This window comes from Callithrix jacchus, chromosome 8 (assembly GCF_049354715.1).
Source record: "Callithrix jacchus isolate 240 chromosome 8, calJac240_pri, whole genome shotgun sequence".
In the NCBI taxonomy this organism is placed as follows: Eukaryota; Metazoa; Chordata; class Mammalia; order Primates; family Cebidae; genus Callithrix; species Callithrix jacchus.
This window is the reverse complement of record NC_133509.1, coordinates 11902872-11925232: the sequence shown is the minus strand read 5'-3', so window position 1 is coordinate 11925232 and position 22361 is coordinate 11902872. Positions and strand designations below refer to the sequence as shown.

The following is a 22361-nucleotide window of genomic DNA, read 5'->3' as shown; positions in this document are numbered from 1 at the left end:
GAAGCCAATCTGAGCTTCGGTGGTGACTTGGTCTGGACTTGCGAAAACCGGTGCTGCTTTACTGCCGGTGTTGAAGTTTGTGAGCGTTTCTAGGTATCCTTGTAAATAAACTCTCTTTCTTTTCTCTATATACCTCAGCTGGTGTTTTTTCTTCCCACGAATCTGCCTGAAAAGATTAGAAAATCCAAGGTTGGTACTGAGCAGTGCTCACACAAAATTGGCATAGTCGGCAGGATTCGGGGAGAAGGAGTGCATCATACCTTTCTTGAAAAAAAATGTTAAAACTATTGTTAGTGACATTCCTGCTTGTGAAGATCCTGTGTTTGTTTCTGTCGCTCGTAATTTGGCCTCCGTCACTGGCCTAAGTGAAAATTGGGACGGCCGCCTTAGGACCGCTGATCCTGCACAGGTATGTAAAGTTTTGGACCTGGTGCCGGTAGATAAAGGAAAGGAGTTAGCTGCCATTAATAGACGAGGCTGGATTTTGTTGTCTGCTTATAGGAAACAATACTTAGCTCGCCAAGCCCTTATACAGGAAAAATTGCAGTTAGAAAAAGAATTGGCTGATTTACAAGGCAAATTGTCTATGTTACAATGTCAGAAATTTATCCTTGGTGATCAGGCAAGAATGTATCAGGGAGCAGCCGAAAAGGCTGCTGTACTGTGTGCACAGTATAATTATAGAAAACGAAAGGGGAAAGTGAATGCAAAGAAGGTGCATGCTGTCATTGCAACTGCTAAAGCTGATTGGGACCCTGATACTTGGGATGGTGACATTTGGGATGATACTGATGAGGAACCTGATTGGGACGAGCTAGATGAAGAAGCTAGGAAGTATCATCCCCCTCCTCTGCAAGCTAAGCCGCTAGCTCGTAAGCACCAGAAAACGGCGGCCGACAGGCGGGCAGAAACTTATTTAATACAAGAAGATTTTACACAGCAGGAAATACAGAATATTCTTCTTAAATTTATGCAGAAACCAAATGAGTTCTTGTTAGATTGGATGGTGCGTATAGCAGATATGGGGGCAGGAGGTATTAGAATTGACCATCAGGATGCTGGTAAATTTATCACAGTCTCCACCAGCCCTACGGTGCAAACTGCTTTGAGAGACCATCAGCAGGCAGGAGGCAATGATGGAGCAGGGACGATGACTACCATGTTAGAGTTAGCTGCTAGAGGTTGCATAGGACAATATCCCTTAGAGTCAGCATGGCCAAATGATGATCGTCCTTGGTATACATTACAAGATGGCATGAAGATGTTAAAGAGAGAAGCCATGAGGACAGCTATTGCCTTGGGTCAGGCTGATACCTACTTAACCATCGGCTTAATGCCCACGCATCGCAGTTTATTAATTAAGACAGCTCCCCCTGCCTATAAGCACCTGATGATTACCTTGTTACTGAATGAGACTGGGAACCCTATTGATCGTATTTTAGAAAAGATGGTAGAGCTAGGAGATATGGGAGAGTGGAACCAGTCCTCAAGAGAGTCCAATAAAGAGGGGAAAACAGAGTGAGTAGGAAGGAAATGTTCCATGCTTTATTAAAAGCTGGAATGAAACCTGACAAATTAGATGGATTGCCAACTAGTGAGTTATGGGCTCTGTATAAAGATAAAGTTAGAACTGTGAAGAAAGTACAATTTGGCAATGATACAGAGAAGACAAAAATTAACCCTTTTTTTGGAACTACTGAAAAGACTGAAGCTAAAGAAACCCCCGAGGTTAAACAGATCTATCCTTGGGATAATTTGTTTAAAAGTAAATGACTTGTTAACCAAGCCTCAGTATCAAGGAAATACTATGACATTCGTCCCCATGTCCCCATAACAATTTTTTAGAAAAATGGGTCTATTACAAAAACTCGTGCTTTAGTAGATACTGGGGCGGAGGCTTCCCTTGTTTATGGTAATCCAGCAAAATTCAAAGGTGTACATACTACTATTACCGGATTAGGAGGATCAGAAATTAGTGCTAAGCAAGTGGACTTAGAAATAAAAATAGGACATACTGCAAAAAGAAAGTATACTGTAATGATTGTGCCTATACCAGAGTACATCCTAGGGATGGACATTCTAAGGGGCATGACGTTACATCTAGAAGATGGGAAATACAATTTTGCTATTGCTAAATTAACCTACAAGATCTTTCCTAGTATTATTATTGGAAAATTGTTGATGGAGCCTCTAACATTACCAACCCCAACAAAAGTTATCCACTGCAAGCAATATAAAATACCAGGTGGCCATAATGAAATTACTGACACTATTAAAAATCATGTAGAAGCTGAAGTAATGGTCCCATGTACTTCTCCATGAAACAGTCCTATTTGGCCTCTTCGTAAATCTGATGGCTCCTGGCGCATGACTCTAGATTATCGAAATTTGAATGCTGTGACACCTCCATTGCATGCTGCTATACCAGATACTATATACATCATTGAAAATCAAAAGCACCCCGGTCAGTAGTATGTAATAATAGACTTAGCTAATGCCTTTTTCACAATCCCAATCAACCCGGACCAATGGCAATACTTTGCTTTTACCTGAAATGGAAGGCAATACACTTTTACCAGACTACCACAGGGATATAAACATAGTCCCACTCTCTGTCATAAAATCGTGGCTGAGCATTTAGATCAATAGAATTTTCCCAATGTGATTTTACACCATTATATTGATGATATTATGATTCAAGGCCATAATGAAATAACTATGCAACAAGAATTACAATCTTTAACTGAACATTTGATCAGTAAAAGATGGAAGATTAATCCAACAAAAATACAGCAACCCAGTCAACATGTAAAATTTTTAAGAACATATTGGGATCATGGCTTACGTGCCATTACCCCAAAAGCAAAACAGAGTACATTACATTTTCCCCCTCCCTCTACCAAAAAGGAGGCACAAAAATATATTGGCTTATTTGGATACTGGAGACATCATATACCCCATTTGGGAATGCTATTACAACCACTTTTTAAAGTAACTAGGAAAAAATACCAATTTGAATAGACTCAACATCAACAGGATGCTTTTGAGAGAACTAAAGAGGCAATCCAGCAAGACTTAGATTTATGGCCCCTACAGTCAGGACCTGTTGAATTAATGACTAGTATAGAAAGTGAACATGCTAATTGGAGTCTTTGGCAAAAGCAGAATAGTAAACAAGTTCCATCAGAATTTTGGTCTCGAAAATTGCCCCAATGTAAAAACCCATATACCCAGTTAGAACAACAATTATTAACTGCTTACTGGGCCTTATCTGAAACAGAACATTTAACCACCGATAAAGAAGAAATCTTACGCCCTCAAATTCCAATAATGCAGTGGGTACTTTCTGACCCGGTATCACATAAGATTACAAAATCGTGCTAAACCAGGCCCCACTGGAGTTTTGCAGCTACATGAAAAGGTTTTTCCTTGCCCAACTGATGAAAGTAATCATGATCAACTCGTTAAACATATTGACAGTAAAGGATATGACTCTTTAAGTAAGGAACAACAGAAGCACGCATGGTTTACAGATGGCTCTGCTAGATACATAGGGGGAAAGCGGCACTGGAAAGCTATAGCATATGATCCCGCTCTGGACTGTACACTAGAAGCCAGTGGAGCAAACGGCAGCAGCCAACCTGCCGAATTACACGCAGCCCGGCTGTGCCTGGAAAAAGAGTATGGGGGAGAATGTCATGTGTTCACAGATTCCTGGTCTGTGCATATGGGATTATCAACCTAGATTGCACAATGGCAGCATGACAATTAGAAGATTCGTGACCGTGATTTATGAAGAAAGGACTTATGGCAAAATACATGGATTGTATTACAAAGTACTAATGTTTCTGTTTTCCACGTAGACGCTCACGTGCCTACTGACTCTATTGAACGTATTTACAATAAGAAGACTGACCAATTAACTAAAATTAGCTCTAATACTTACACTGAAGATCATCCCAAGTGCGCAAAATGGGTGCAAGAACACACTGGACACGCAGGAGCCAAAACTATGTACAGGTGGGCGCAACAGAGAGGCATATACCTGCCATTAGATGTATGTAAAACCATCACAACACAGTGTCCAGTTTGTAAACAAGAACGGTTGCAAAATGTCCCCCGTATCGTCACAGGAGAATTAACTCGAGGAAAACAAGCGGCACAAATTTGGCAAATAGATTACATAGGGCCGCTCCCCATTTCTAAAAGGTGCGCTTACATATGCACTATTGTAGATACTTATTCTGGTGTGCTTATTAGATGTCCCTATAAACGGGCCACACAACAAAATACTCTAAAAACCTTAGATTATATTATTTTATATTATGGAGTGTGTATTATACAAATACAAAAGTGACAACGGATCTCATTTTAAAGGTAAGTTAATTACTGATTACTGTGCTCAATATAATATAGAATGGATTTATCATATACCCTATTACCCACAAGCAGCAGGCCTCATTGAAAGGATGAATAGGTTATTAAAGGAAAAACTACGAAAATTAACCAATCCAATGTATTCAGGATGGAAAACCTTTTTATTACCAGCCTTACAACAACTTAATAATAGACTCCTAACTAGTGGCCAAACCCCGTTGCAACGGATGATATATTCCTCTAATACAGTTGAGATCAGATCCCAAATAACACATGAGCCTATAACTATCTCCTGGTGGAGATTCCACCCAGATGCAATACAACCTTGGAAAGCTACTGATGCTGCTGCAGGTTATGATTTATTTAACTACTCTGTAACTAAATTAAATAGCAAAACTCAACATGTAATACCCACTGGCATAGGTTTACAGTTACCTTCAGGATATCATGGACAAATAGCTGCTCGATCTAGTCTAGCACAAAAAGGAACGACAATCTTAAAGGGAATAATTGATGCAGATTATTAAGGTGAAATCGAAGTGCTTTGTTATAACCTTGGTGAAGAAGATATCATCTTGCCTAAAGGCCACCGAATAGCACAACTATTAATAATTCCAGTTTTACAAAACACAGTATGGGAATCACAAAGGTTCCCTCCAAAATCAGCTCATTTAGGATTTGGCAGTACTGATGAAAAGAAACTAATATCAGGTCATGTTTAGGTACAAACATCTCCCCATAAACCATTACAAGCTGGAGAGATAGTAGCACAAGGAAGAAATAACTGTATATATGTCCTAATTCCCCCCACTGATACTCCTATATTAGTACCTACTAATCATCTGTTTCATCGTGTATAGATTTGTGTATTTACAGGTATTATTGTCAGCACTCACGTCTGGATTGCTTGGACCATTTCCCCCAGACAAATCTTGTCTCACCAAACTAGTTCCAGCAATGGACACATGATTCTACAGTAGGGATGGGTCAACTCCACAAAAGTAAGAAGCCAAGACTCTTACAACTGTTCTGCTAATCAAGTTTGTCACCATACCAATCTTACTATTAGTGGAGATACCAACACTACACTTACCTATTGGGTGGGACAGAAACCTGCTCGAGGCATAATTTATAGTGATAATAGTATTACTATTAATGCCACTTCTAAAGTGAATATTTCCTGTTGTCAACAAGATTTAACTACTATTCTATATACTAACATGTTTTCAAAAGCTATTTAGAGAAACCAATTGTCTTGTAATGAAACCACTACAGTATGTGCATTTAATACTAGTACATATCTATGGTGTATTAATTCTAGTGCAATCAACAATAGAACTATATGGGCACAACATTTACATGTAATAATTCATAAAACCCCGACATACAGTCAACCTACTATTGTACATATACCTCATGCTTGTACTAACACCACCTTTTTTGCACAGCAGTATCAATTACAATTAAATGTAACTTTCCCAAAATTACATCCCTGTGCTAGACGAAAACGGGAATGGTATAATACATTACTCGGCAGAGTAAGAACAGGTATTAGACTTGCTAGAAGCTTTAATTTAAATAGCTTATCATATAAATTAAAAAAAATACTAGGAAAAATGCCGCATCAGCTACTAGCCTTACTGCTAATTGAATCCCTACTGTAATAAGCCCATTAACCTCTAATCTTGCTTATCAAAAGACATTCTTAGAGATATTTAATCAAACTATAGTATCTACTACTACTATTACTTATCTATTTACTTCGAATGTTCTCTTCAATACTTATTTAGTTACATACAAATACAAAATCTACAACAGGAGTTACAATTAAGAAAAGTACGCTGGTCTGAATTTTCAATAATTTCCAAACAACACCATACAGATATATGGGTAGAAGATCATAATCCCTTTTATTGTACCACCACATATTGTTATAATATAATAACCTATCATATACCCCAAAATACTACTATGCTATGTCCCTATCATGTGCTGCCAATTCCATACCCTTATTATTATTTGCAACCAGAATTTTATGGTACCAACATTGACAATAAAAATAGAACATATAAAATCAATGATTGTGCTGTAACTACAAAAGGATTACTATGTACTGATTTACAACAACAGATGGAGCCATGTCTATTGCATTTTTCAGTTAATCATTGTATTTTTACCTTATTACCAGTAAGTGATTAAACTGCCCTTTTTAAAGTCCAACCCATACATTATGTATTGTATCCAATCGATCTGAAGTATTGTCATATATGCAAGTTGATTTTCCATTTGTTAGATGCATTTATAATATCTCTATCTTTCCCTGGCATAATTCTACTATTTATTTAACCCCAATCATTGACTATGAAAATATCACTTTCACCCCAATAAGCCTGCCCCAACCAAAGTTAGAAACCTATTTAAATCTAACTTCTATATTATATAAAAATAAAGCTTTAAATCGGACATTACAGAACTGAAATCGACAATTAAGTGAATATAAACTACAAACCACCATAGTAAGTCATAAACTGCAGAACTATTCCCATGCTATAGTGACAGATAGTAATCCTAACTAGTAGGCTTAGTTATTTACATACTCATCAGTGACATATAGATTCGTCCCCCTGTTCATGACTGTATTCATTTTAATGATTATTACTATATGTAGTTGTTACTGTTCTTTGTACTTATATCAACGCATTAAGAATTTATATGATGCATTTACTTACAACTATTATGTGTACAATAAGTCCGCCCATACCTAAGGCCGAATTGTAATAGAACAGAAGGAGTTAATTACGTTTTCAAGTCATGGACAGACTCTATATCTTCATTTCCTTATCATTGGGAGCATTCTGAGCTCAGAATTTTCCCAATGCAAAAAAAAAAAAAAAAGGCTCTAAAGAGCCGGACCTGGGAACCTGGCCAGTTCCCTGATCTAATTTTTAGTAAACACCTCAAGGATGTTAATTACCTGAAGAAGACGTGGACAGTGTCCTGACTTGACCCTTCTTTGTTTCAAAAAGTATAAAAGATTGTTTAGCAGAAGCCGAACTGAGCTTCGGTGGTGACTTGGTCTGGACTTGCGAAAACCCGTGCTGCTTTACTGCTGGTGCTGAAGTTAGTGAGCATCTCTAGGTATCCTTGTAAATAAACTCATTTTCTTTCCTTGTAAATAAACTCAATTTCTTTTCTCTATATACCTTGGCTGGTGTTTTTTCTTCCCACGGATCTGCCTGAAAAGATTAGAAAATCCATGCTTGGTACTAAGCAGTGCTCACACAGGAGTTGGGGAGACGTGGGCAGCTATGGAATCTTCTCACCAGTAGGGGGTGCCTTTGAGCCCTCATTGGGCTAAGACTTTGGTAGGAGATTGTAGGGTCCAGATTCCAGAGCAAAGGGCCAGGTGTCAGTCACAGGGACTGAGGCAAGCTGAAGGCCAGACACCAGACCTGGCTGTTCCTGACCTCCCCACCCATGAATCCCCAATGCAGAGCAGGTGATAGATGAAGTTCAGAAGAAAGAACTCCAGGGTTAATGAAAATGAGAAAATTGGTCCTCCACATTTCCATGCTGGAGGGAAGAAAAGGGAGGGTGGCTAGGATCTAAATGTTTGCTATGGTTACAGCCTAAAGACCCCGGAGCCTTGAAAGATGTTTGATTTTAAGCCTTACAATAGTCCAATGAGGAATGGATGATCTCCTCAATGAGGGAAGAAACAAAGGCTGAGAGAGTTGAGGGGATGCCCCCAAGGTCATATAACCTACAAATGCTCAGGATGGTGCTGATGTGGGCCTGTCTAACTCCCAATGCAGCCCAGGTTCAATCACCCCCCACCACTTCTGCTTTTGCAATAATAGCGTATGCCACATATTCTACCAGTTACTTTATGGAAAAACGTCAATAATCTTTAGCCATATTCCAAGCCATAAGGGGTAGCTCCTGTTCAAAATACCCTGTAAATCAGGTCATGCAAGATCAGAAATGCACCCACAACTGTTACAGGTGCTGTGCTAGCCACTGTTTGGGGAACTCAGCCTAGGAATATGAGTGAAGAGACAACTCACAAAGAAAAGCATATCACTTCCAGCCAAACGAAGCTTCATAAGTGAAGGAAAAATAAAATCCTTTGTGAAAAATCAAGTACTATGAGATTTTGTCACCACCAGGCCTGCTTTACAAGACCTCCTGAAAGAGGCACTAAATAGAAAGGAACAACCAGTACCAACCAATCCAAAAACATATTAAATGGTAAAGAGCATCAACAAAATGAAGAATCTGCATCAACTAACAGGCAAAACAGCCAGCTAGCATCAAAATGGCAGTATCAAATTCATACATAACAATATTATTCCTAAATGTAAATGGGCTAAATGCCCCAATCAAAAGACACGTACTGCCAAACTGAATAAAAAGACAAAACCCATCGGTATGCTGTATCCAGAAAACCCATCTCACATGCAAGGATACACAAAGGTTCAAAATCAAAGGGATGGAGGAAGATTTACCAAGCAAATGGAGAGCAAAAAAAAGCAGGAATTGCAATTCTAGTCTCTAATTAAATAGACTTTAAACCAACAAATATCAAAACATTACATAATGGCAAAAGAATCAAAGCAACAAGAAGAGCTAATGATCCTAAATATATATGCACCCAATACAGGAGCACCCAGATACGTGAGGCAAGTTCTGAATGACTTACAAAGAGATATACTCTCCCGCACAGTAAGAGTGGGAGACGTTAACATTCCACTGTCAATATTAGACAGATCAACCATAGAGAAAATTAACAAGGATAACCAGGACTTGAACTCAGACCTGGACCAAGCAAACCTAATAGACACTTACAGAACTCTCCACCCCAAATCCACAGAATATACATTCTCCTTGACACCACATCACACCTACTCTAAAACTGACCACATAATTGAAAGTAAAACACTCCTCACAAAATGCAAAATAATGAAAATCATAACAGTCTCTCAGACCACAGTGCAATCGTTAGAACTCAGAATTTAGAAACTGACTCAGAACCGCACAGCTTCCTGGAAACTGAACATCTGGCTCTTGAATGTTGGCTGGATAAACAATGAAATGAAGGTAAAAATAAAGATGTTCTTCGAAACCAATGAGAACGAAGACACAACATACCAGAATCTCTGAGACACATTTAAAGCAGTGTCTAGAGGAAAATATATAGCAATAAATGCCCACATGACAAGCAAGGAGAGATCTAAAATCAACACCTTATCGTCAGAATTGAAAGAGCTAGAGGAGCAAGATCAAAAAAACTCAAAACCTAGCAGAAGACAAGAAATAACTAAGATCAGAGCAGAACTGAAGGAGATAAAGACACAAAAAACCCTTCAAAAAAAAAATCAATAAATCCAGGAGCTGGTTTTTTGAAAAGATCAACAAAATAGACCACTAGCCAGAATAATAAAAAAGAAAAGAGAGAAGAATCAAATAGATGCAATATAAAATGATAAAGGGAATATCACCACAGATTTCACAGAAATACAAACCATAGTCAGATTATTACAAACAACTCTATGCACATAAACTAGTAAACCTGGAAGAAATGGATAAATTCCTGGTCACTTGCATCCTCCCAAGCCTAAACCAGAAAGAAGTCAAAACCCTGAATAGACCAATAACAAGGGCTCAAGTTGAGGCAGCCATCAATAGCCTACCAACCAAAAAAAGCCCAGGTCTGGATGGGTTCACAGCTGAATTCTACCAGACATACAAAAAGGAGCTGGTACCACTCCTTCTGAAACTATTCCAAACAATCCAAAAAGAGGGAGTCCTTCCCAAATCATTTTATGAGACCCACATTGTCCTGATACTAAAACCTGGCAGAGACTCAGCAAGAAAAGAAAACTTCAGGCCAATATCCATGATGAACATAGATGCAAAAATCTTCAATAAAATACTGGCAAGCCGATTGCAAGAGCTCATCAAAAAGCTTATCCATTATGATCAAGTAGGCTTCATCCCAGGGATGCGAGGCTGGTTCAACGTACGCAAGTCTATAAACATAATTCACCACATAAACAGAAACAAATGCAAAAACCACATGATTATCTCAACTGATGCAGAGAAGGCCTTTGTCAAAATTCAACAGCCTTTAGGCGAAAAACCTTCAATAAACAAGGTATTGATGGGACGTATCTCAAAATAATAAAAGCTATTTATGACAAACCCACAGCCAATATCATACTGAGTGGGCAAAAACTGGAAGCATTCCCTTGAAATATGCCACTAGGTAAGGATGCCCTCTCTCACCACTCCTATTCAATATAGTATTGAATGAGGAAAACAAACATGAAAAAATGCTCATCACTGGTCATTAGAAAAATGCAAATCAAAAATATACTGAGATACCATCTCACGCCAGTTAGAATGACCATTAAAAAATCTGGAGACAACAGATGCTGGAGGGGATGTGGAGAAATAGGAACACTTTTACACTGTTGGTAGGAGTGTAAATTAGTTCAACCATTGTGGAAGACAGTGTTGTGATTCCTCAAGGATCTAGAAATAGAAATTCCATTTGACCCAGCAATTTCATTACTGGATATATATCCAAAGGGTTATAAATCATTCTACAAATGTTTATTGCAGCACAGTTTACAATAGCAAAGACCTGGAACAACCCAAATGCCCATCGATGACAGACTGGACAGGGAAAATGTGGCACATATACACCATGGAATACTATGCAGCCATCAAAAACGATGAGTTTGTGTCCTTTGTAGGGACATGGATGAACCTAGAAACCATCATTCTCCACAAACTGACACAAGGACAGAAAATCAAACACCGCATTATCTCACTTACAGGTGGGTGTTGAACAATGAGAACACATGGACACAGGAAGGGGAGCCCTACACACTGGGGTCTGTTGGGGGGAAATAGGGGAGAGACAGTGGGGAGTGGGGAGTTGGGGAAGAGATAGCATGGTGAGAAATGCCAGATAAAGGTGAAGGGGAGGAAGGCAGCAAATCACACTGCCACATGTGTACCTATGTGACAATCTTGCATGTTCTTCACATGTACCCCAAAACCTAAAATTCAATAAAAAAGAAAAGCACGTCACTGGCACGCAGGGGGCCCTGAGCAATTGAGTCAGAGGCAACTAGAGTACACAGCCCCCTGACCTGCCGGTTTCCCAATATGCTTAATGGATCCGTGATGTCGGGTCCACAAGGGAAATGCAGAAGCCTTCCCTTCCTGCCTCCCACACTCTTTGGGTCAGGTATTTACCAAAAACACAGCAGTGGACTTGACACCAGCAGAGATACAAAGAGGGTAAAACAGTTCTCCCTTCTCGAGGCAGGTCGGACAACATTAATATTTTCCAGTTGGGGGTGCGGGTGGACTGTGTGTGCATGCCCAGCATTTAAAGACAAACAGATGGGAGAGGGAATGATTCCAGCTGAAAGACCAACAAATATTCACATCGACAATGTACACTGAACTGCAGCCTAGACAACACAGCAAGGCTCGGTCTCTACAAAAAATTTAAAAATTAGCCGGGCATGGTGGCACGTGCCTGTAGTGTCAGCTACCCAGGAGGCTGAGGTGGGAGGATCACTTGAGCCCAGGAGTTTAAAATTACAATAAACTGTGATCACATCACTGCACTCCAGCCTGGGCATCAGAGCAAGGCCCTATTTGTAAAACAAGACAAAACATTTATGTAAAAATCAATGTATGAAAATGCAAAACAAAATATTATCAAAATAAACCCCATTTGCGCTTAAAAGAAAAACTTACCCAAACCAAGTGAGACTTGTACAGTGTGAAAAGGATGGCTCAAAATTAGAACTTTTCATTTCATTTATTTTTATGTTGAAAATCATAATCGTCATAGATGTTGAAAAGGCATTTGACAAGATTTACTACAAAATTTATAAAAGAAACCTATCAAATTAGAAAAAGGGATACTTCCTTAAATTACATACAATAAAGGAAATTACACCCAGACACACACCCGCCAAACAAAACCCCAGCATCATATGTAAAAGATGGAAGCAATAGAAGCTTCCATCAACCTTTGGAACAAAAGAATGCGCTCTGTTACCACTATTACTTCGAAGGCCCTAGCCAATGCTAGGCAAGGAGCAAAGTGAGACATTAAAGAAAAAGGCAGAAGGTGAAATCGTTCTATTTACTCTGAAAACTGAGGCAGGCAGATTCTGCTAAGAAGTTAGGTACAAAGGAACATACTAAACAGCCTTCCTTTTTCTTAATTTTTAAACTATAGAGAGATGGGGCAGGGCACATGTCATGCCTGTAATCCCAGCACTTTGGGAGACCAAGGCAGGCAGATTGCTTGAGGCCAGGAGTTCCACACCAGCCTGGCCAACATGGCAAAACGCTGACTCTACTAATGATGCAAAAATTAGCCGGGTGTGGTGAAACACTCCTGTTATACCAGGTACTCGGGAGGCTGAAGCATGAGAATTGCTTGAACCTGGGATGTGGAGGTTGCAGTGAGCTGGAACTGCGCTACTGTACTACAGCCTGGGCGACAGAGCAAGACCCTGTCTCAAAAAAAAAAAAAAAAGAGTTGGGGTCTGACTATGCTGCCCAGGCTAGTCCCAAACTCCTTGGCTCAAGTAATCCTTCTGCCTCAGTCTCCCAAAGGGCTAGGATTACAGACCTGAGCCACCACGCCTGGCCTCTGACAGTCTTCCTATGTACAAACGAGCAGTTAGAAAAGAGAAGAAAACATCCCATCTGCAACAGCACACCCCCAAAAAACAAAACTCTCGAAATAAATATGCAAAAATATGCACACACAATCCACATGAAGAAATATTCCAATGCAACACTTTGAATGCAAAGAAATCCATGCAGCACACATTGTCAAGAAAGGTTCAGCATTAAAAAGATGCCATGGTCAGGTGTGGTGGCTCACACCTGTAATGCCAGCACTTTGGGAGGCCAACGTGGGCAGATCACAAGGTCAGAAGTTCGAGACCAACCTGAGCAGCATAGTGAAACCCTGCCTCTACCAAAAATACAAAAAAAATTAGCCAGGCATGGTGACCTGCATCTGGCGTTCCAGGTACTCAAGTGGCTGAGATAGGAGAATTGCTTCATCTGGCAGGAAGAGATTGCAGTGAGCCAAGATTGCACCACTGCACTCCAGCCTGAGTGACAGAGTGAGCTCCATCTCAAACAACAAACAGATGTCACTATCAATATCAAGTGGGGGGGTGTGCAAGTGGAGGCTTCACACATGCTGGGGGAACATGAGACAGCATGGCCACTCCAAAGGACAGTTTGGCAGATTCTTAAAAGGTAAATATAAATTTACCTTATGGAGTTGGATGCAGTGGCTCAGGCCTGTAATCTCAGCATTTTGGGAGGCCAAGGTGAGTAGATCATCTGAAGTCAGGAGTTCAAGACCAAACTTGGCCAACATGGTGAAACTCCGTCTCTTCTAAAAATACAAAAAAGTAGCCCAATATGGTGCGGGTGCCTGTAATCCCAGCTACAGAGGAGGGTGAGGCAGGAGAATCACCTGAAACTGGAAGGTGGAAGTTGCAGTGAGCTGAGATCATGGCACTGAACTCCAGCCTCAGTGACAGAGCCAGACTCTGCCTCAAAAAATAAAAAAAAATTAGGTGTGGTGGCACATGCCTGTAATCCCAGCTACTCAGGTGGCCGAGGCAAAAGAATCCCTTGAACCCAGGAGGTATAAGTTGCAGTGAGTCAAGATCATGCCACTGCACTCCACCTTGGGCAACTGAGTGAGACTGTCTCCAAACAAATAACTAAATAAAAAATAAAGTGTCTACATCAGTGGCTCTTTTTATACTCACAGAATGGTGCATCCATCACCACAATCGATTTTAGAACATTTTCATTTCCCCAACAAGGAACCCTGTTATCCTTAGGCATCACCCCTCCCAATTCTTCCTTCCACCCCTAGCACTAGGTAACCAATAATCTGCTCCCTGTCTCTCTGGATTTTCCCATCTAGGCATTTCATATAGATGGGACGATACCCTATGTGGACCTTGGTGACTGGCTGCTTGGACTTGGCATAAAGTGTCAGGCTCACCCACATGGGGCCCATGTCTGTGCTTCATTCCTTTTCACTGCCTTATTGCCCAAGTGGTGTCATAAGCACTGCAGGTGGACTGTGAAAAGTCAGGTGTGTGTTATAATCCCTAGAACAATTGCTAAAGAAAGCACACATAGCTAAAAACAGAGCAAAAAGATACAACCAAAAAGTGACTAGAGATGAAAGGCTATGTGAAGAATCACTCCATTCATCCAAAAGAAGGCAGGAAAGGAAGAACAAAAAACAGAAAAGAAATAAGCCAGGCATGCTGGCTCACTACTAAAAATACAAAAAAAAATTAGCCAGGCACAGTGGCACACAACTGTAATCCCAGCTACTTGGGCAGCCGAGGCAGGAGAATCACTTGAATCTGGGAGGTGGCGATTGCAGTGAGCTGAGATCACCCCACTGCGCTCCAGCCTGGGCGACAGAGCAAGACTGTCTAAAAAAAGAACAGAACACAAATGGCATGTTAGAAATTCCATTGAACTGTAAGTGAATAAACACTCTGAGAAAGTGAGATAGTGAGACTGAATTTTAAGAAACAAACAGAAACATGGCCCACCTGTCTAATGTGTAGAAGAGGCACCCTTTAAATACAAAAACACAGCTAAGAGGAAAACAACAGGATGAAAAAAGATATCTATGTAAACATAAGTTATAAGAAAGCTCTATTAACATTAGATAACTAGATAAGTAATATGTGGGATTCCTATTTCTCTTATGAAAAACTTAAAAACTAAAAATATGAGGTTAGTGCAGTGGCTCAGGCCTGCAATCCCAGCACTTTGGGAGGCCAAGGTGGGCAGATCACCGGAGGTCAGGAGTTCAAGACCAGCCTGGCCAACATGGTGAAACCCTGTATCTACAAAAATACAAAAATTAGCCAGGCACAATGGTTGGTGCCTTTAACCCCAGCTACTAGAGAGCCTGCCGTGGGAGAATGGCTTGAATCTGGGAGGCGCAGGGTGCAGTGAACAAAGATTATGCCATATACTCCATCCTGGGTGACAGAGCAAGATGTTGTCTCAGAAACAAACCAACAAACAAATACCAGAGAACGGTACACTTTAAATTGCTGCATTTTGCGGTATGTGAATTACATGTCAATTTGTTAAATGACTGGTAGGAGAAGGAAGGCACTGCAAATGACATTTTTGTTTTGTAATTAAACAAGAGATTTCTTCCTCTCTCCCCAAAAAATGTCATCTTTCAGTTTCTGCACACTTCCTCCTTCCCTCCCCTATCCATCCACCAGGAGAAACTTTTTTTTTTTTTTTTTTTCCTTAAAGATGGGGTTTCTCCATGTTGGTCAGGCTGCTCTTGAACTCCCGACCTCAGGTGATCCGCCTGCCTTGGCCTCCAAAGTGCTTGGATTACAGGTGACCATGCCAGGCCAAGAGAAACTTTTATCTGTTCCCACCCAACCAGATTAGAAGCCTTTGTTTGTCTTTTCATTTGGGGCCTTGTAGCTAAATTAGAGGTCCGAAGTCTAGAAAGAGAGGGGTCCCAGAGCCCTGTTTCATCAAAGCCTCCCATGACCCATGACTCACTTTACCCCCTAACATGCTTCCCTTCCAGTTTACCATCTGGAAGAAAGGATAAACTTATTTCTCTTATTCACCTATAATTTATATAAACCAAAAATTGCAAACAAGGGTGTCCTTAGCAACCTGATCTCATTCTCTTCAAATACCAATTGCTCTCCAGTAAAGGGATTGCCTTTTCAGAAAACATAAATTCACGTGAAAATCTCACTTAAAACAGAAAAGTTAAGGTCTTCAAAAGTTTGCCGTGGGCAAAGCATTTGCAGGAATGCATGGGGCTGAAGGTCAAAGGCAAAGAACACAAGGCTTAAATTCTTTTGCCCTCATTCGTTTGTCCTTGTACGCCCATGGTTAGTGATTAGTAAGGTCACCCGGCAGTGACAAAAATCTGCTCTTGAGGTTCTGTGGCCCAGGCAGAAGTGCAGTGCCACAATCTCAGCTCACTGCAATCTCCATCTCATGGGTTCAAGAGATTCTCCTGCTTCAGCCTCTTGAGTAGCTGGAATTACAGACACCCATCACCATGCCTGGCTAATTTTTGTGTTTTTAGTACAGGCGGGGTTTTGCCATGTTGTCCAAATTGGTCTTAAGCTCTCACAGGAGAAACGGCATGTGATCTGCCCACCTCAACCTCCCAAGATGCTGGGATTACAGGCATGAGCCACCTTGCCTGGCCAGGTCAATTTTCTCTAATGGAAGTAACAAAACAGGTATAATCCAAAAATCACAGATATATCAAAAATGTTAAAACTGCGTTGGAGGCCAGGGGCAGTGGCTCATGAGTGTATCTCAACACCTTGGGAGGCCAAGACAGGAGGATCACTTGAGACCAAGAGTTCGAGACCATCCTGGCCAACACAGTGAGACCTCGTATCTACAAAGCATTTTTTCATGATACTGAAAAATGCTAACTTGGGTGGTGACAGTTTCAATGCACCATTGCCTGGCCTTTGGGTTTTGCTCTGAACCTTGTGACAGATGATTAAGTCATGTGTTCAAGCTCAGGGACTTCCCTTTGTACAGAGATGATGCTCCCTGGAGCACCCTGTGCCAAACCCCCTCTGTTCAGCTTGTCCCAGTGTATCATATTCAGCCTAGACCAGGGAAAGCCCCAATAATGTCATCATCCCTGCCCAGGCCAACAGCCTAGAAAAGATCCCATCAACCCCCGCAAAGGGCAGGTTGACTCAGTTCACCCACATGGTGCAGGCCAGCTGCCTGCCTTGCACTCTCTCCAGACCTGGGCCAGTCAGTGCACAAAGTATGCAGCCAGGGCCCTGTGCTCAGAAGAGTCCCTAAAACCTGCCTGAATGCTCTGCTGCTTGAATCTTTTTTTTTCTTTTTCTTTTTTTTTTTTTTTGAGACAGAGTCTTGCACTGTCACCCAGGCTGGAGTGCAATGGTGTGATCTTGGCTCACTGCAAACTCTACCTCCCAGGTTCAAGCAATTTTCCTGCCTCAGCCTCCTGAGTATCTGGGATTATAGGTGCCCACAACCACGACCAGCTAAGTTTTGTATGTTTAGTAGAGACTGAGTTTCACCATGTTAGGCTGGTCTCGAACTCCTGACCTTGTGGTCTGCCTGCCTTGGCCTCCCAAGGTGCCGGGATTACAGGTGTGAGCCACTGCACCCAGATCACTTGAATATTAATTTCTGGAAATTACTGATTTTCATTCTGTGCTCATCTTTGCAAATTAAGTAGCAGTTCCTACTTCAGAGCCACTTAATGAAGATTCTTGGGTGGCTGGAGTAGGCTAGAATTTAAAGTAAGGGGCTGGCCAGGCACAGAGCCCCTCCAACAGGGAGACCTTTCCATTGCTGTATAGTAACCCTCTCAGAGTCATTTCCTAAGGGAGCCTGAAACAGCCTGGTGACCTGCCCTCAACTCTTTTAATCACTGGGTATCCCCCTCTTCAAAAGGGAGTGCATTTTACATAAGTGCATAATACTAACTAGAGGGCCTGTGCCAATGAGCTGGGGTCCTGCCAGGGGCATTCTGTGTTCAGAGTCCTGGGAGGCACAGGACCCAGATCTGTCCTTGAGTATGGCAATAGATCACTCTACAGTGGCCTGTTCTGAGTAGGACAAGACCCAGCAACACTTTTGGTCAATGCTGGAACATCTCCCAGGCATGAGCAATGGTGACATTTGAAGGATGGCTGGCAGCACTTGGCAGCGGGCCAGCTGTGCCTCAGTGGCTCTGGAGGCTCAAACCCACGACCTAGCCGACACTCTGGGCTCCAATCAGCCTGGTTAACCGAGAACAGCCATTCCCAGCTGCACTCAGGCATCTGAAAGACCCTTCCTTTCCCACAGAGCCTCTTGCAGGGTTTCAGGAAGCAAATGGAAACAGTAAGGGGAAACACATATAACTCTAATAGCATCACCTCTTGGTCCATGGGGTAGGGGGAGGGCACTTCCCATGTTGAATTTCATCCTGACACCACCCTGGTGGGGGTAGGAGCAATACCATTTGCTCCAACTCACACACATCACATCAGCCCCCCAAGAGCCAGGACTGAGACACTAGCTAGCAAAGCCAGGACCAGGAGCAACCGGGCCTCTGACTTTGGAGCCTTAGGGCAGACTGTTGGTGCCTGCAGATCCCACCCTAGTGTAGCCTGTGTGATCAGCCAGGGCTGAGCTTTCCTCTGCTGACAGAGCTTTCCCTCTTAAGGACACTGGTGGGGCCGTGGCCCCATTAGAATATCTGTCCCTGGGAACACTCTTTTTCAGAGAACTCCAATAAGGAAGAGAAAGTGGGTCCACTGACTTCCATGTCTCTGAAAATAACCTTGTAAAATACATAAGGACCCAACACTGTGCTTATAATCAGACAGTTCGGGACCCTCAGCTCTGACAGCATCAACACTGGCCATCCCCTTTTCCTGTCTGGGTCTCAAACTCTGCCTCTGGAACCTTGTTTTGAAGGCTGTTTCCAGCCAGAACAAGTGCCCACACTCTGCTCTCCCAACCCCATGCCCCTGCCATAGCCAGAAGGCTGAGGACAGACAGGGTCTTTGCTCCCCTAGACAGAGCTGGCCATGACTGAAGAACCCTCAGACTCAGGCAGAGCCCTTTGTCCTTCTTTGTCACTGTGCTGAACACCTTGGGAGGTGATTATGCTCCTTAAACCTTCTGGGAACACTTAAGGCCCCCAGCACTGCAAAAAAAATTAAATCAACTGAGATGAGACATGTTTTTCCAATTAGTTATAAACCATCCATGTTGGAGTCTTTGCAAAACTGGCTGGTGGCTTTCCCATTACCCAAGATTCCTCATTCTTTCTTTCTGCATAAATAATTTCACAAGGTTTTCAAGTAAATTTGGTACTAAAGGCCCATGACCATGAAATAAACAGGACACTCACAGCAAAATGCTAAAGCCAAACTCTTCTCTTCCATGTGCCATGCTATGATAAAGGAGATGAAAAATAACTTCCACCTACCAAACTTTCCTACCTCAGGCTTAAGACACACAACAACAGGTGCAATGATGTTTGTGTTGAGATATGCATTTCACTATATACGGGCATGCAATGAAAGATCTAAAATCAACACCTTATCGTCAAAATTGAAGGAGCTAGAGGAGCAATATCAAAAAAACTCAAAACCAAGCAGAAGATAAGAAACAACTAAGATCAGAGCAGAACTGAAGGAGATACATACATAAAAAACCCTTCAACAGAAAAATCAATAAACCCAAAAGCTGGTTTTTTGAAAAGATCAACAAAATAGACAGACCACTAGCCAGAATAATAAAAAAGAAAAGAGAGAAGAATCAAATAGATGCAATAAAAAATGATAAAGGGAATATCACCACAGATTTCACAGAAATACAAACCATAGTCAGATTTTTACAAACAACTCTATGCACATAAACTAGTAAACCGGAAAGAAATGGATAAATTCCTGGACACTTGCATCCTCCCAAGCCTAAACCAGGAAGAAGTCAAAACCCTGAATAGACCAATAACAAGGGCTCGAGTTGAGGCAGCAAATCAATAGCCTACCAACTAAAAATAGCCCAGGTCTGGATGGGTTCACAGCTGAGTTCTACCAGACATACAAAAAGAAGCTGGTACCACTCCTTCTGAAACTATTCCAAACAATCCAAAAAGAGGGAGTCCTTCCCAAATCATTTTATGAGACCAACATTGCCCTGATACTAAAACCTGGCAGAGACTCAGCAAGAAAAGAAAACCTCAGGCCAATATCCATGAAGAACATAGATGCAAAAATCTTCAATAAAATACTGGCAAGCCGATTGCAAGAGCTCATCAAAAAGCTTATCCATTATGACCAAGAAGGCTTCATCCCGGGGATGCAAGGCTGGTTCAACGTACGCAAGTCTATAAAGGTAATGCACCACGTAAACAGAACCAAAGACAAAAACCACATGATTATCTCAATTGATGCAGAGAAGGCCTGTGACAAAATTCAACAGCCTTTAGGCAAAAAACCTTCAATAAACTAGGTATTGATGGGACATATCTCAAAATAATAAAAGCTATTTATGACAAACCCACAGCCAATATCATACTGAATGGGCAAAAACTGGAAGCATTCCCTTGAAATCTGGCACTAGGCAAGGATGCCCTCTCTCACCACTCCTATTCAATAGAGTATTGAATGAGGAAAACAAACATGAAAAAATGCTCATCACTGGTCATTAGAAAAATGCTAATCAAAAATATACTGAGATACCATCTCACGCCAGTTAGAATGACCATCATTAAACAATCTGGAGACAACAGATGCTGGAGGGAATGTGGAGAAATAGGAACACTTTTACACTGTTGGTAGGAGTGTAAATTAGTTCAACCATTGTGGAAGACAGTGTGGAGATTCCTCAAGGATCGAGAAATAGAAATTTCATTTGACTCAGCAAGTCTATTACTGGGTATATATCCAAAGGATTATAAATCATTCTACTATAAGGACACATGCATACAAATGTTCATTTCAGCACAGTTTACAATAGCAAAGACCTGGAACCAACATCAATGCCCATCGATGATAGACTGGACAGGGAAAACGTGGCACATATACACCATGGAATATTATGCAGCCATCAAAAACAATGAGTTTGTGTCCTTTGTAGGGACATGGATGAACCTAGAAACCATCATTCTCAGCAAACTGACCCAAGAACAGAAAATCAAACACCACATGTTCTCATTCATAGGTGGGTGTTGAACAATGAGAACACATGGACACAGGGAGGGGAGCACTACATACTGGGGTCTGTTGGGGGGAAATAGGGGAGGGACAGCAGGGGGTGGGGAGTTGGGGAGAGATAGCATGGAAAGAAATGTCAGATATAGGTGAAGGGGAGGAAGGCAGCAAAGCACACTGCCACACGTGTACCTATGCAACAATCTTGCATGTTCTTCACATGTACCCCAAAACCTAAAATGCAATAAAAAAAAAAATAGCAGGGTGCGGTGGCTCACACCTGTAATCCCAGCACTTTGAATGGCCGAAGCGGGTGGATTACTTTAGGTTATGAGTTGGAGACCAGCCTGGCCATACCCCGTCTCTAATATAAATAGAAAAATGAGCAGGGTGTGGTGGCAGGCATCTGTAATCTCAGCTGCTCAGGAGTCTGAGGCAGAATTGCTTGATCCTGAAAGGCAGAGGTTGCAGTGAGCCATTGTGCTCCATCCTGGGTGACAGAGCTAGATTCCATCTCAAAGAAGTTAAAGCCCATCTTCTAAACAGTTCTCCTAGCAGATGAGGGTTAGAAGAGCGCTTCCTTACCCTGGTAGCTCTGAGTGCCCAGTCTGTGCCCTTGCCCACCACACTCGATGGGGAAACAGTAGAGCAGCCTCCACTGCGAGCTGTACTGAAGATCCCACCCTCACAGTGAGAGTTCCCTTCAGCCTGCACTCTGGGTTGGATGCATCCTGAGCCCTCAATGCATTATGTGCTAAGGTTCCACCCCCCCCTTGGCCGGGAAGTATGTCTTGGTCTTCTGTCTCCAGGGTGCTGGTGGCAGAGCTTGACATGGAGTGAGTGCTGCATAGATGCTTGTTCAGTTTCCCAGGAACTCAGCAGTCTGGGCCTAACACCACTGCTTGCAACGGCCTGGCAGGTGGAGGGACTCATTGACCCGTGCCTGCTGCTCTTACAGAAAGAGGAGAGGGAGATGGGTGGGAGTGGATGGAGAGTTGTCCTTTTAATAAGGAGGGCCAGGAGCTGTAATAGGGGCCCCAACATAATTTATCTCAGGAAAGAGCAGGGGCCCCTCTCCTCTGGGGCCCGTAGCCTGGCCTTACTTCTCTTCTCTCTTCTATTCAGTTTGAGATTTCATCTAAGCCAGCACTAGGCTGCCAAAGGCTTCAAACTTTT

At 41.9% G+C, this 22361-nt stretch overlaps 2 long non-coding RNA genes across 5 annotated transcripts in view; one reads left to right on the top strand and one right to left on the bottom strand.

Annotated features, from left to right (window-relative positions):
* Positions 1-22361, bottom strand: part of LOC118144784 (uncharacterized) — a 137269-nt gene that overhangs the window by 50801 nt on the left and 64107 nt on the right. The gene's annotated exons all lie outside the window — the stretch shown is intronic.
* Positions 12-7575, top strand: LOC118144785 (uncharacterized). Of its 3 annotated transcripts, none has more exons than XR_004729534.3 (3): positions 12-93; positions 3864-4020; positions 5238-7575. It is a non-coding gene; the product is annotated as an uncharacterized LOC118144785 (long non-coding RNA). The 3 variants fall into 3 exon arrangements; XR_013520745.1 differs by having other exon boundaries at positions 12-409; XR_013520744.1 differs by having other exon boundaries at positions 12-409; positions 3864-7575.